We start from the raw sequence: 16,363 nt of genomic DNA, 5'->3' as shown, positions 1-16,363 counted from the left end.
GTGCAAGTCGTAGGTGGAACAGAAAGGTGTGCTTTGGTGGGAGGTCTATTTCAAGCACCGGTCGGGGTAAGAAACGCGTCTGGGCGGCGGGGGTGGGCGGCCCAATGTCACCTGTGGCTGGATCCACACCCTTGCAACTGCGTGTTGCAAAGTTTGCCCCGATTCATTTTGAAGGCTGTGCCTCGACTTTTCACCTCCAAAAGGTCAACTCTGTGAGACGGTCACGAGGTTGGGGCCAAATTGGGGGGGGGGCCTCGACGGGTGCAAGTGGAGCCCGATTGAGAGCCCCTGCCCTGCCCTCCGTGGAGGCGAATGGGGAGGAGGAGGCGTCCCCACAGGCAACAGCCGACAAGATAATCCGGCCCCCTTTTTATTGGGGGGAGGGGGTTTGCGTGCGGAGGTTGAACCTCAGCAGGGGTCGGTCTCCCTCCGAAGACCAAGCAGCCAGTGTGGGCTGCAAAAGCTGACTCTGCAGGCGGCGGCTCAGCCTCGGGAGTGGTGGTCTCGCTCAGATCGGGCGGTAGATATTGACGAGGCGCCCCTTCTTCCCTCCGCGGTCGGGTTTCCGTCGGGGTCGTTTCCCGCTCCAGCCCTCAGAGGACGCCGAGGATGCCGGCGGCACAGCAGGGAAGAATACGGCGAAAGGGCGCCAGGGGTCCCCCGCGCCAGGCCCTTTCCCTGCCGGAACAGCAAGCCCCCCCGCAGCGGCCTCGGCCTCGCGGACTACGTGCTCGCAGGCGGGGTTGGGGCAGCGGGGGCGGGGCCAGAGCGCTCGAGGGGCGCTCGGGGCGGGGCCAGGGCTCTCGGGGCCGCGCCTGGCGGAGGCGGGGCCAGGGGCTTTCAGTGACCGCGCGGGGCAGGGCCCGAGGGGCGGGGCAGGGCTCGAGGGGCGGGGCAAGGGAGTTAGGGTGCGCGGGGGGCGGGGTCAGGGCGCGCAGCTGAGCCGCCAGGAGGCGGGGCCAGTGGCGCTTGGGACCTGGGGGCGGGGCTAGAGGACGCCCGGGGGGCGTTCGGCCAGTCCCGCCAGCCTTTAACGGTCGCCGGGGCGAGGGGCAGGAGGGGAGTCTCAATTATACAATATTTTTAAAACTGAGAGCAAGGGCTAGAGAGGCGACGGCGACCCAGGTGTCGCTGTTTCCTGCCACTCGGGGCTTGGCGCCCAGGCCCCTCCCTCCTCACGCCCCTTCCTCTGCCCTCCCCTTTGGAGCCGTGCCGCGCTTGAGAGGCGGTGGCGGCGGCAGATCGGCGGCCGCTGCAGCCCGGGCGGCCGCGGAGAAGGAGGGAGGGAAACACAAAGCCGGCTGCGCTCCGAGGTAATCCCAAAGGGAAAGGAGGCGCCGTCGCCCGTCCCTCCTCCCCGTGGGGCAGGCGGCGCTCGGGCGGCGGTTGGCTGCGGGGACCCTTCCAGGGGGTTTCGCCGGGGTGGGGAGTGCGGCGACGTGCGGGGCCGGGGGACTTCCTATTGGCTCTGCCCGCGGCCTCAGGTGAACCCCTCTGTTCAGGGGGCGGGAATGGGAGCTCGGGGCGGGAGTGAGGGGAGTGCATCTGCGGGGGAGGGTACGCGGGGCGGCCGAGCGCCGTCTGGGACCCGCGGGTGGGCCCGGTTCCGACGAGCGTCCTTTGGTTTTCCCCGGGAATGCGGGAGTTCTTCAAAAAGTCTAAATCCTATCTGAGAAGCTTTGGTGACCCGGGCACCCTAAACCCTCAAGGTGCGCTCCAGGCGGGCAGGAGGTTCCCGCGCTTGGAAAAGATTGAGGGGAAGGGAGGGAGTGTGGGTTTTTTGTCCTCGTTGACAAAATTTATGTTACAAGTTAAAAGTGTTCAACCACCTTTTCCTTCTAATCCGCGCTCCTCTCGCCATAACGTAAACCCACCCCTACAAACGTATACTTGTTATACTTGTGACAGGGAGAGTTGGCAGCGCGTCCAGGTTGCTGGTGTTTGGGGCACAGCCAGCATTTTTGGAGGAATGCTCTTACAGCTAGGCAAGACCATAGAGACAGGTAGAATAAGCTGGGCCTGTGGAAACCCTGGTGGCGTAGTGGTTAAGTGCTATGGCTGCTAACCAAGAGGTCGGCAGTTCGAGTCCGCCAGGTGTTCCTTGGAAACCCTATCGAGCAGTTCTACTCTGTCCCCTAGGGTCGCTATGAGTCGGAATCGACTCGACGGCAGGGGGTTTGGTTTTTGGTTTTGTATTAAAATAGCAAGAATAGCCTCAGGTGAACTTTTTTGTTCCGGAGATTTAATTGCAAGTAGGTACCTGTTTAAAATGCAAGTGTAAGTAAAACCACTAATTTCCTTGGCACGTGTGCTGTTGGAATTGACCTCCTGGAGCGGTGTGGAGGAAAAATGGAATTTAACTCAACCAGGAGGCTTTGAGTGAGGATTATATGCAAGGTTGTTGAAGAAATTGATGATTCTGGGAATTAGGACCAGCTACATAAACATGTGTGCACGTTTACATTGTTATAAGACAGTTTAGATTTAGCAGTATGAAATGGTTGCTCTTCTTGGAATGGATTCCCTCTGCATCAGGCCGGGTACATCCTAATTTGGGTTAGAGACTTCTGGTAAGGATATTGTTAAAGAGAATAAAATGAGAAAGCTTAATTTGACTTTTTGCAATTATGATCCTTGGATGTTAAAAAGATTCGTGTAATAAAGGTATGGGACAAACCCATTTATAAGGTTAAGTTACGTTTGGAACATATATAGAAAGCTTTTATAGCTAAGTCATGATTGCAGTGTAATTGCACTTTAACTCATTTTCCTTTGCTTAAATAGAACAGATTAATTTTACAGAGAGAGGACCAGGAAAAAATGGCCACTTTTGGCCATTAACTCTTCCCCTTTCAAGAGTTGAGTCTGTGCCTCGAGTGCTAGCATGTTGGTAGTTGTTTTTAAAAGGAAAAACAAAAAACAAACTGGTGTGTTTGTTTTCAATGTGAAACACAATTTGAGAGTTGTTGAGATAGTTGGTTATGAGGCATTCAGTGTTAACAGCTTTTTACATGTATGATAGCAGGAAATGTTTGATGGTAAACATTTGACATATGACATAGGTGATCATATGACACCTGGGAAATATTTATTTTGCATGATAGGATTATATTTTCAAAATGTAAATTTTAGCCGTTAACTGAAAACGAAGGAGAAAATTGTATTGTACACTTTGCTCTTTCTAGTCTTTTTTTAAATGATGTTATTATACTGGGATGAGTGTGAATTTGCTCAATGATGTTTAAAGTGTAGATTTGGTCTTTGTAAAACCAGAATGTTCTACACACAATTCTAAAACCTAGGTACAGGGTGTGGTCATGAGGCTTCCTGAAGTAGGTGTATGATGTGTATTTTTGTCATGCCTAAGCCAGCGGGGTGGTAAGGTGGTTAATCTTGCCTGTCTCAAAGCAGTTGGTTAGCAGTACTAGGCAACGCTTGTGCATCTGATCAGGGTATGAGAAGCATTTCTCTTGAGGGGAAAAATCGTGTACTGGCATGAAAATTGAACTCCGAACAGACTAAATTTGTACAATGTTGGAAGATTGTATCAGAACGCTAGCTTAAATTAGTTATTATATATAAAATGCTTAGAATAGAACCTGGAACTCAGTAGGTGCTTTATGTGTTTATCATAATCATCCTATATAAAATGGCATCATTTTAAGACATATCATGCTCTTCAGAAGCAAAGAGCCAGCACTTATTTACAACAGCTATTTTTTAAAATATTTATTTGCTCTACCTCTGTGCCGGGCTCTAATCTAACAGTTTTATATGATTTAATTTACTTAATCCTCACAACAACCCAATAACTAAACAGAGGCATGGAGAGGTTAAGTAGCTTGCCCAAGGCATACAGCTACTTGGTGACACAGGCTGGTTCTGAACCCAGAGACTGGCTTCAGAGGGAGCCCATGTAACCACTGGAGACTGCTGCTTTTACACTCGTGCAAATCAATGCAGTCCTCACAGTGTCCCCCAAACTACCAGGTCCACGTGGTCTTATTTATTAACACTACCCACCAGTTGTGTTTATATCTGAAGGGTGGTGATTAATCTGCGTTAAGTAGCGTCCCCTTTACCTTTGGAAGATGATTCTCTTTTGGTACAACATATGTTTAGGATGATAGAGTTTGGCCTACAGTAGGTTATCTTTTTAATTACTAAAGATGTTGAGACAGGCCTGGTGGTCTGCTTCCGAAAGGTCACAGCCTCTAACACCCTCTGGAGCAGTTCTACTCAGTACACACGTGGTTGCTGTGAGTCCACATCAACTCCAGGGAAACTAACGTTATCTTTTCTTTTTAATTAGTAAAGATACTGAAGTCTTTTTTTTTTTTTTCTTTGAAGCATGCCAGGTGTGAGCCTTAAGTGGCTCAGCGGGCACATCCTTTGGAGTTTCTGGTTCAGCGCCTAATCAGTAGGCCTAATCTGCTTTATGACTACAAACGCCGTATCTACCTGAGATGGATTTTTAACTATTTTGTTCTAAAGACCTCCTGAATTGCCTCCTAAAATTAACTTTAAATGAAAAGATGTAACTTGTGGTTTTAAGTCTGTCATACTCAAGGAACTGGTGCTACAAATATGTTGTTGCTTTGCCAGTGTAGTTGACATGTTAAGCAAATTAATTATACCTTAATTTAGGAGCCGGTTAAAGTAATGTTTAGAATTATTATTGTAGATAGCAGATATATCCTTTGTTGGCAAAGTAGTGTCATGTTAGGAAAAAAATGTTTAAAAACAAGCATATGTTGAAGTATAGGCTGTGTTGAAGACTCAGGTGACTAGTCTGTTTCTCACACTAAATCAACACTAAATTTTCTGTTGCTGAAATTAACAGTGCTGTTTAAGATTCCTTTGAAAATATGTACATTTTAAGGTTTAATAGAAAAATTGAAATGCCTAATCAAGAGTGCTTTTATTGTAAACATAGACACCGTATTTACACTCATTTGAACAGTTATAGGCTGTGTCATGTCATTGAGATTTAAAATGAGTGCGTTAATACTTTATATCATGTCTTCTATGTTAACACTCTATCATTTGAGCTTGGAGTTCATGCCAGAGTATTTATAGGTGAGATCGTTGTGAGGTCTTTCAGGTTCTGCCAGTGATTAAATTCTCTTGGCCAAAACCCAAGACACTCAATTTTTTATTGTAATGGGGTGTATAGTAACAAGGATCCTCTCTAAAACATCCAAGTTTTTGAAGCCTTTTGTTGACTATGGCTTGAAAGAAAAAAGCTTGTTATCTCCTAGGTCAGTTTGATTATTTTTCTCTTCTAGCAGTAGCTAATTATGGGCACACATACGTATTATCTTTCAGGTAAAATTAAAAATTATTCACTTGGCATTCATGTATTGTGTACCAATAGCAAGTGTAGAGCAACAACTTTATCTAAAAAAAAAAGTGTTGGAGGAAAAAAGGGTTTTGAACTTTGTTTATTACATTTCAAGTATATTTTAATAATGTTGGTCTTTTATATGTGGACATGTTTCAAAATAAAGCTCAAAATTAAATTAATTGCACAGTTGAAAATCTATTTGAATGTTAAGAAAATGCTGTTTACTCCAAAACCTTAGATGGTAGCATAGATAATTAAAATCAGCGTCTCTTATTTCCTAAGCTGTTTTCTGTTCGATATCTTTAAGATGCTGCACTAAAAATCTCTTTCAGGCTTCTAGGATGTTATTTACTACACTGAAGGAGGAATTTAATGAAGAGCATCCTAGAAACCTTGAAAAACAAATGTGGCTTTCAGAGTTGACTAGCATAACACAAAAAGTAGTAACATGAACACCAAAAGACATAAAATGGATGAAACCTATCTTTTAAATTAAAGGTTACCATTCTTATAAGTTTGTTTCTTGGGGAAGATTATATAAGCTAGGTTCCAACTATGCCAAAAGCTGAACTGCTCTTGTACAAGATGTATAGGCCTTTGTCTTATAATTATACCTTTATGAGTTCAGGTCTAAATTGAGCCCTTGCCTGATGTCAAACTGATCTGCATTGCCACCATATACTTTACACTTACTTTTTTAAAAAGTTAACTTTAGTTAAAGCTTAATTGGGCATGGTAAAACTCCTGATATAAGATGAACTTTGATATCTTTTTGTTTCAAGTTACCTGAAACTGGGCTTGAGGATATTAGTGTATAGGCAGCACATTAACTAGGATTTAACATTGCTACCTCATCAAACAAGGTTAGAGTTTGAACCTAGGGTTATTAACTTAATTTTTCTGCAATAGTCATATATGATTTCCATAGGATAAAAATTTTCTACAACTAACCAGGGGGTAAAAACACTTCTTAGAAGTTTAAGGGCGATAGTAACATAAAGCCCTTAAAAACAATGCCTCAAGAAGTATACTGTGTATATTAATAAAATAGAATAACTTTTTTTTAATGCTCACAGTGTACATCAAGGCAAGACAAGCAATGGATTAATCAGATCAAAATCTAACTCCAGGTTATATACATGACATTGTTTTTATTCTTTTAGCTAAAGCGTACCCCTTTAAATATATTCTTGTAATATCTTACCTCCTCATTCTGTGGGGTAGTTCTATGTCCCATAGGGTCACTATGAGTCAGAATCGGCTCCATGGCAACAGGTTTTTTTTTTTTTTTTTTCCCCCACCTCTCCCTAAGGAAGTGCTCACCTCCTTGGATGAAAGGGGAAAGAAGGATAGTGCAGACTATGAGTTCATGAACCTATTTAACTCAGCTAATGGAAACCCAAACCCTGGTGGCGTAGTGGCTAAGTGCTACGGGTGCTAACCAAAAAGGTCAGCGGTTCAAATCTGCCAGGTGCTCCTAGGAAACCATATGGGGCAGTTCTGTGTCCTGTAGGGTCGCTATGAGTTGGAATCAACTCGATGGCGACAGGTTTGGTTTTTGGTTTGTTCTCATGGCTGTTTGTTGGTTGTCTGCTAGGGGCGCTGGAATTCTAAAAATGTTGAAAGCAGTCAGGTTGGAGAAGTGCTGAGTTTTTCAGTATCATGGGGGCCTTGGTGTATGCCTTTAATTTGTCACCATCAGCAATGTTTTTGTGAAGTTCTTCCATAATGGCTTGGCTCATCCTGTGCAGGAGAGCATTTCCTTTTTCCTTTTCCATAGAATATTCTCATTCTGTCATCTTTTGATCTCCTGGAATAACTAAATGCCATAGCAAAAAGATGGGTTTACTCAGCATCTTCACGGAGAAGATAATTAGGTTTACTTGGTGTATATCTAAAGAAGTATGTTTTGGGATCAAGGCCTCCCCGAGGGCTTCTTAAGAACACTTTAAATCCTTCTGAAGTTAGAGTCAGCAGCTATTAGCTGCATCATCACTTCTGCTCTCATTTGTCTTGTTAGTGCATGAGACAAAGATTTTGTAAGGTCAGCCTTTTTAATATCTAAGGAAGTAGTTGGGGAAGGATGATGGTCAGAGCTCAAGTGGAGTTGTGAATGGAAATAAGTGTATTAGATAAGTGGAATGCTTTTTGCTCAGGATGAGTGACACAGATGGAAGATGGAAAAGGGAACAAGATTGGCAATGAAATTGATAATTCTTATTTTATTATACCCTCTCCCAATTTTTTAACTTTAAATGCTGTTCCTCTTACTTTGCCTTCCTCAGATAACATTTATTGTCACAGCTGTGTTCTGCCTCTCCTAGAGAAAGGTGGAATTTTTAAGGTCATTCCTACCTGATTGCTGGAGAGTTTGGCTTTCAAACTGGAGGTTGCACTAAGAGGAATGTCCTTCCATCTCTTTCCACAACTGCTTTGTAAATTTAAAAGAAAGATCTCTGAAACAGAAGTGTGAGAAATCTTGTTCATCACCTATAGTTGAGAGCCATCTATGTAACTAAAGTAAAATGCATAAAATGAATCAAATCCATATTACTTTAAACACTACTGATTTTTTCCCAAAACTAAATTTACAGTGATTTTGCATTAGGATGTTTGAGTTTTTTAAGTGAGTATCAAAAATCATTTTCAGACAAGAAATGTTGAAAGGATTACGGCTTTCATTTATGTCTTAGCAAATGTTGATAAAAATCATGGTTCTCTAAACACTTTGCTAGCATTAAACACTCTAATGAAATAGGCGTTAGATAAGCAAGGATCTGGTCACTAGCCACTGAAAGGCTGTCACCTCTGCGGCAGAATTAAGAGGGAAGGAACGTTTTATGCTTGAATAAGAACTGTGTTTGCTTGACATTGTGAAGGCTCTGAGAAGCTGATTATTTGGTAATCACTTGAGTTAGGTGATTTCATATAGTGTTTGATGTCTTATAACCTAAACTTCCCTGGGCTCTTTAAAAGTGTCTGGTTTAATCATCATCTTTTGATGAATGCGTTTCTGGAGGGATTGTGACTATCAGTTAAGTGCTTTGAAGAGAGAATCTCTGCTTTGTATCACACCTGAATGTCTGAACATGCTTCTTGGAGCTTGTTTAACTTGGGCTCAAAGCAAAGAGTGCCATCTACTGAACGGCCAGCATCAAGTTGAGCAGCCCTTAAGTTTTCCTTACAGAACTCATGGCTGGGTACTTGAGAAACCAGGCCTCGATTCATTTGGAGGATTTGACAGAATCATAGTACCAAGTGGAATTGTTGCCTGCTTAATTTTAATTATGCTTCCCAGCAGGAGACCTAAACACATGATGAAGAACTAATTCAGCACTTGCTGGAATGCATGGGAAAGAAGAAACTTTAAAAAGTTGTTGGGACTTCTTTTAAAAACAGTGAAGTTTAATGAAATCATTAAATTAAAAATAGCAAAGAAAATTATTGTAATTGTGCATCTTTCATTAATAGTTCTGGTTATTGCTGTCTCCTGCAGGCAATAATGATGTTTCTTTAAGATCTGCTTGGGCTTAAAATCAGCAAACAAATCATTTTGCTGATTGGTGAGATGAATTTAAAGACTACTTGAATATTTTCATTTTTTTTCCCTTACCCTTTTCCTTTATCTCAGTTTCTAAGATGGTGATTCCTACTTGAGTAAATTCACTGTTTCAAAGTGGATTTTGTTGTTTTGGTTTTTGCAAGTGGCATCCTGTTTTTGTTTTTTTCTTTCCCCCTTACTGTCTTCCAGAAACTGCCTGTGGTAGTAGGCAGTAGCCACGAGTAGAAATGGAAGTAGTAGAACCAGTTATGGGTCCGTGGAGGCTTAGGGTACCTGGAACAGGCTTGTTATAGCAAGGTAAGAAAGAACTTTGACGGGGTAAATTGAAAGGAAACTTTGAAATTATTAGGATAAGAGGAATATCCTGACTGTTGTTGTATATTTGTTATATGCAGTTGCTTAATTAGTGATCATTTTTCTGAGCCCTTAGACCTACCAAGGATTATGGTATGCACTTTACGTAAATTGACTGAAGTTTAGTGAAATGACTCGCCTGAGATTACACAGTTAATACATGGTAGCCCAGATTTGAGCCCAGGGCTAATTCCCTTAGACGCTGTGCTATACTGCTGATTTACTTGAGTTTATCCTTGTCGATGGCTGCACACAGGACTTAAACCAAGATTAGAATGGTATTTCTGCCTATGCTGGGGATCTTGTTAAAATGTAGATTCTGATTCAGTATATTTGGGGTTGGAAAGGCAAATTCTCAGTAGAGGTTCAAACCAGAATAAACCGGTTCAAAGAGGTTGATGAAATGGATAAGTAGAATTGACATTTCACTAGAATCAGGAAGTAAGCATGAAATCGACCTTCAAATATTTGCTATTTGATTTTGTCTATAGTATTATTATTATTATTATTTTTTGCTGTATTGTTTCTTATTTAAAACCACAAGAAAAGGTTATTGAAACATTGAAGTGAATTGTTTCACATTGGGGCCTGCTTAAAATATATTTTTGTGGGAAGAAGGGTTAAGTTATGAAGGGTTTTTTGTCTTTCTTGTTTTGATTTTTTTTTTTTAATTTGGTGGTTGTCTTTCTATATTTCACTTGCCCCTATATATTTTTAGGTAGTAGTACTTTTCAATATGACAATAATATCCCAAGTCCACAGCACAATAAAATTCAACCATGTGCCAATCCTGTAGAGCCTCAACTTCTCTTGTGCATGCTAAATATACCCTGTACACTGAATGAGTACCATATAGCACATTTATATATTACGACTTTGTTGAATTCATGTATCCTCTCATTTAAGAGACTCTTTTTTTTTTTTAAGACCTATTATTATAAGGTTTTGATTTTGCTTTTTTAAAAAAATATATTTTGATCTCAAAAGACACCCTTATTACTTTAAAAAGTTGGGAATAACTGTTTTGGTATAATCAAAAGCTTCTAAAATTGCAGTCCAGTCATAGTAGTACTGACTGTGCATCCTAAACCCAAAAGATCACCTTTTATGGCTTCTGGCTCTGCCCCTTCATATGTAGGGGAATTATATTTTACCTATATACCTTCCAGAAAACCCCTATAGGAATATCAAATGGCTAGGTCCTTGAGATCCTGACTTTCTATTCCTCTTAAACATAGGAAAGATTAATAGCAACTAAGACAACAGTACAAAAGATGTTACTTGCCAGTGTGTGACTGCCAAATGACAGGCACAGATAATAAACGCCATTGGTTATCTGGCTAAGAAAAGAGCACCACAGAGGGAGTGATCAGAAAAGCTCCCACACCTCTAGGAAAGAGCAACAAGGGCAAACCATGAAGGGCAGGATAGGATCTCACTAGGTAGAGAGGATGGAAAGGGTTTGGGCCAGAAATTTCTGCCCACGAAAATAACAATTCTTTTTCTGTAGCACAGTGGGAGATAGTTTATGTCAGTGGTTCACGACTTTTTCCCACAGTAAGGTAGTTGTAGAGAGTACATTCAAATATTGTGGAAATGGGGGAGGGGTGATGGGGATGGGGATCATGTAGACCCTGACAGTGCTCCCTTCTGAACCCCAGATGAAAATGAAGAGGTGTACATTTTAGAAAATCAGAATTTGTCCATCATTTCCATTGCTGAATGCTAGAATGTAGTTCTGTTGATGACTCTGTTATAGCTTCTAAATCTAATGTGTATATGTAGATAGAGCTATTGACATATAAGACATAATAATTTCTACTTAACATTTTTATACAATAACATTGTTTATTTTTGGATAAAAAGTCCTCACTGAGAACATGTGAACAAAGACCTGAAGAAGGTGGGGGAGGAGCATTTCAGGCAGAGGGAACAGCAAGCACAAAGGCCCTGAGGCCCAAAAGCATCTGGTAAGGATGAAACATAAAGAGAGAAGGTGAAGGGAAACCACTGGATAACTTTGAACATTGACATGACATGATCTTCTAACTTATGTTTTAAAAAGGGTTATTTTGGCTATGTTTTGAGGCTAGACCATAGTGGGCAAGTATGGCTGTAGGGAAACTAGTTAGGAGGCCAGTGTATTAATCTTGGTGAGAGATCATGGTGTAGCTTGTATGTGGTAGAGGTGGTGAGATTTGATTGGATTCTGAATATATTTTTGAAGATTGAGCCGACGAGATTGGCTGACTGGAATGTGGGGTATACATAAGAAAGACAAGTGAAGCATGACATAGGTTTTAGACCTAAGCAAAAGTTTTCCAGAGGAGTAAGTTTGGGAGGTAGGAAAGAATAGGAGTTCAATTCGAGACATGTAAGTTTGAAATGTCATTTAGACATCCACTTGGGAGATGTTGAGTCGGAAGTTGACTGTGAGTGTAGATCAATGCATAGCTATAGGTTGAATGTATAAACTCGAGAGTTTCATTATTTTCCTCCTCCATTTTTAATGGATGCATATTTAATCTCTTTGATAACTAGAATAAATTTTGCTCTAGTAAGGGCTTTATATGTTCCTGTATATATTTATTCTGGGAAGGGGTTTAATCTACCTTGTAAAACAATTTATTTTAACTTCTAAGGACACTTGATCCCAAAGGAAATCTTTTTCTCTAGGCATATAAAAATTTGTTTTTAATCAAAATGTGAAGTAAAAATAGTGTTGTTTCTGCTCACTAAAAACATAGATGTGATTGTAAAATGATATAGTGACTTTGGAAAAGCTTGACAGTTCCTCACTTTAAAAGGGTGACTTTTATGGTATGTGAATTATATTTCAATTAAAAAAAAGATTATACCAGAAAAAAGTATATGTGTGCATGCACATGTACGTGAGGTAGTTGAAACAATTTATGTGGATCTTATTTCTAGAATAAAACTGCATTCCCAGTAGAGCATTGATGAAGTAAGAATTGCCATACCCCACCTGGCTTAACTTCGGTTCATTTAAAGAGGCTGAGGTAAGGCACTTAGATTATTCAGGTAGTAATCAGAAGCCAGTTTGTGATCCTATCCATGGTAATTAACGGGTAAGTCTAACTTTTCTAATACCCAGTTTCACTGGGTGCCCTAGATAAAGTTCTATAATTACCATTTCCATGGGTTTCTGAGAGTGGGAACCAGTTTTTAAGTAAGTTTATTAGGTCTTAAGTCAATAAATGATTTAATTTTTTTCTCCATATCTATAACTAAAAAACATGGAGGACTCAATTCTCTTTTTTTTTTTCTCTTTAGCCAACCCAAGATGATACTTAACTTCTTAAAAACATTGTGATCAAAGGATAGATTTTGCTTGTCTAGGAAGTACATAAGGATCCCTTGTGGTACAGTGGTTAAGTGCTCAGCTGTGAACTAGAATGTCAGCAGTTCGAGTCCACCAGTTGCCCTGCAAAAGAAAGATGTGGCAGTCCGCTCCTGTAAAGATTTCTAGCCTTGGAAACCCTGTGGAGCAGCTATACCCTGTTCTGTAGGGTCACTATGAGTCAGAATTGATGGAAGTGGATTTGGTTTGTTTTTTAGGAAGTACATGAAAGAATTATCTTTAACTTAACCTTTTATATGCCATTTACCCTAATATTTTCTTCTGAGATATAATTCACATACCATCCAATTCATCCCCTAATGTTATTTTGAATAAGCATCACCGTACTTATTCAGCCTGTTTGCTGAAACAGTCTGTAAAGCTGGACTGTATGAAGAAGAACGCAGCATCAGGATTGAAGGAAGACTCCTTAACACCCTGTGATATGCAGATGACACAACCTTACTTGCTGAAAGTGAAGAGGAAGCACTTCCTGATGAAGATCAAAGACTGCAGCCTTTATTATGGATTATACCTCAGCATAAAGAAACAAAAATTCTCACAACTAGACTAATAAGTAACATCACGATAAATGGAGAAAAGATCAAAGTTGTCAAGGATTTCATTTTGCTTGGATCCACAATCAACACCCATGTGAGCAGCAGTCAGGAAATCAAAGGACGAGTTGCATTGCACAAATCTGCTGCAAAAGACCTCTTTTAAGTTTTAAAAAGCAAAGATGTCACTTTGAGAAAGAAGATGCACCTGATCCAAGCCTTGGTATTTTCAGTCGCCTCATATCCATGTGAAACCTGGACTGGAGAAGAATCGATACCTTTGAATTATGGTGTTGGCGAAGAATATTGAATATACTGTGGACTGCCAGAAGCACAAACAGATCTGTGTTGAACGGAGTGCAGCCAGAATGCTCCTCGGAGGCGAGGATGGCAAGATTTCATCTCATGTACTTTGGACATGTTATCAGGAGGCACTAGTTTCTGGAGAAGGACATCATGCTTGGTAGAGAATCAGCAAAAAAGAGGAAGACGTTCAGCAAGATAGACTGACACAGTGGCTGCAACAGGGGGCTCAAACAGCAACGATTATGAGGATTGTGCAGGACCAGGCAGTGTTTAGTTCTGTTGTATAAAATGGGGTTGCTATTAGTTGGAATCAACTTGACAGCACCTAACAAAACAGCAGTGTTATTTTGGCAAAATATATTTGTCTTTTTTTAAAATTAGAATGAAAATTTCTAGAAGACAGGTCCATATTATTTGAATGACTGCTATATGCATGACTTGTTATGTTTTCAGCATTTTAAGGAAAGCTTATATAAACCTGACAGGAACCTTTCTGGGAAAGATAAACATTTATGTACCTGACTCCAAAACCAACCTCAAAGCTGTGCTGCAGCAATGATTTAAGAATGAACAGTTGGGCACAGAGAAGGGGCATATTTATTCTATTGGAGAGAAACAGTTCATGGAGGACAGTGACATTTGAGTTGAGCTTTAGAGGATCAGTAGGATTTCAAAGGTTGGGGAGGAGGGTGAATTACAGGCCAAGATAATAGACTATGCAGAGAGATGTAGGGCTATAGGATAGATGTGGTAGGAGAAGCAGGAAAGGTAGGGTTGAGAATACCAGATCATCAAGGCTGTCTTAATGGGTACTGTGTTAAGAAATTTAGATTTTATTTTATGGCACCTATTTTAGCAGATAAGAGGCATAATCAGGTGTGTCTGAGATTTGGTGGCGTGAAGAACGGTGTGACGAAGAGAGAGTGTTGGCAAAGAGATACCTAGAGATAAGCAGATGAACCAAGGCAGAGGCTTTGAGATTAGAAAGGGAGGAATTTTGGAGGCAGAAAGTCATACAACTTGCGGAATAATGCAGAGGGTTGAAGAAACATCTGTTCGCTGAGGGTAGAAATTTAACTTTTCGTTCACACCCTTTCTAATAAAATGATTTATGGCAGATGTCTATTGTACATCTGTACAACTAGAAATTTGTTAGATTTAGCAAGACTTGAAGGTATCTTTTCCTTCACATATGTAAAGCTTTTAGAAACTTGACTATTTCAAAATCTGTTTTACTACTTTTCAACTATTAATTATTACAGTCTTTGGATTTGTTTTCATGTGTGCATTTGGAAATGGTTGAATAGTCATCATTTTGGCTAAAGAAAAGTCTTTTTGTTTCCAAATGAAACTGCCTCCCTATGCTGTGTTTTTGTGTTTCGATTTAAACTTTTGTGCAGTGGAATAATAAAAAATGACTGGACGCGTTGGGCATTGCAGTGCACCAAGTATTGTGTGTGGTCATTATAGGAAGTCACGTGCCACCTTGAAGTTTCCCCTTACTAACAGTTAGTGGTTTATCTTGGAACTTCAAAAGTATAGCAAGTACCTGTAAGAAATTGTTTGAAATGTCAAAAGAAGCAAATGCAAAATTATTTGTTTTTGTTATGAAAATTTAGTGGAGAATCCAATAATCCAGTAAGACTTGTACGTATTTGCACAAAGAAAGAACTAATAGAAGATTTGCCTCGTTTAATGCTTCCAGTAGCTTACTTGCAGGCACGGTTGGCCGTTTTTATTTGCAGCTCCCTTGATGATAAGACATGTAACCAAGAGGGTTTGATATTAGGATATAGTGATTTTCTAAATGAGTGGAAGAAGAAACTGGACCTGACACAAGTCCTAGAAATCCTGCGTTTTTGTGCTAGCATTTTATAGGCATTGCACAAAACAGAAGACAGTTGACTATCACTGTATAATCTAAGGCTTCAGAAGTGTTCTGTCTTCTTTCTGTCAGTGCATGGAGCCTAGATCCTTCTTTCTGTCCAGACAGGAGAAATGCTGGTGTATTTAGGGTCTTTAGTAAAAACAACAGGAAAAAGTATGATTTGAAAGTTAGAAGTCTGCCTCAGACCTCTAATTTGGACTGGGAAGCAATCATTGGGGACTTTTTTTTTTTGTTAAGAATCAACGAGTGGGATTTTGATGGTTTCGGAAGGAGACTGGAATTCCCTGGAATTCTCAAGAAGTTCCTCTGAGGCAAGTTTAGCAGTGGTGGTAGTAATAACAATAATAGTTATCATTTATTGACCGTTTCCTAATTACTTTGTGTGCATTGTTTTCACAGCAGCCCTGTAATGATAGGTACTGTTATTATTCCCATTTTGTGGATGAAGAAACAGAAGCCCTGATAGAGTATGTAAGTGATCTTTCCAAGGTAACATAACTAAGATTTGGCAAAGTACTTGAAACTAGAACATTCTGATACCAAATTCCTGTTCTTAATTATAATATACATCTTAGTAATAAAATTATTAGACCCTGTTGGTGTAGTAGTTAAGAGCTTGGCTGCTAACCAAAAGGTCAACAGTTCAGTTCTACCAGCTGCTCCTTGGAAACCCTATGATGTAGTTGTTTTCTCTCCTGTGGGGTTGCTATGAGTCAGAATTGACTCCACAGCAACTTTTTTTTGGAAAATATTTTTTAGTTCCTTCTAACCTTGAACAGATTAATATTTGCATATGCACGTATGTACTTCCCCTCATTTTGAAAGAAACCTTATCATGGTGGGTGCATTTAACAGTAATATATATATTTTTTTCTTTCGGTAGAGCCTCTCGGGGTTTTTTAGGTCTCTGGGTAGCACAAATGGTTTGCACTTGACTATTAAAGGTTGGTGGTTCAAACCCACCCAATGGCACTGTGGGAGAAAGGCC

The 16,363-nt window shown here is 40.6% G+C and overlaps 1 protein-coding gene across 2 annotated transcripts in view; it reads left to right on the top strand.

The window, feature by feature from the left end:
- The first annotated feature begins 1,195 nt into the window (after positions 1 to 1,195).
- ADD3 (adducin 3) overlaps positions 1,196 to 16,363 on the top strand; it is a 141,302-nt gene continuing 126,134 nt past the window's right edge. Inside the window, exon 1 of one of the 2 annotated variants that reach the window (XM_023546744.2) lies at positions 1,196 to 1,313. The gene's annotated coding sequence lies outside the window, so the exon portion shown is untranslated. The remainder of the gene's footprint in view (positions 1,314 to 16,363) is intronic. The other variant, XM_023546742.2, reaches the window with a different exon arrangement.

Source organism: Loxodonta africana, chromosome 16 (genome assembly GCF_030014295.1).
Source record: "Loxodonta africana isolate mLoxAfr1 chromosome 16, mLoxAfr1.hap2, whole genome shotgun sequence".
Classification (NCBI taxonomy): domain Eukaryota; kingdom Metazoa; phylum Chordata; class Mammalia; order Proboscidea; family Elephantidae; genus Loxodonta; species Loxodonta africana.
The sequence above is the reverse complement of the archived record's forward strand: the minus strand, read 5'-3'. Positions and strand labels throughout refer to the sequence as shown.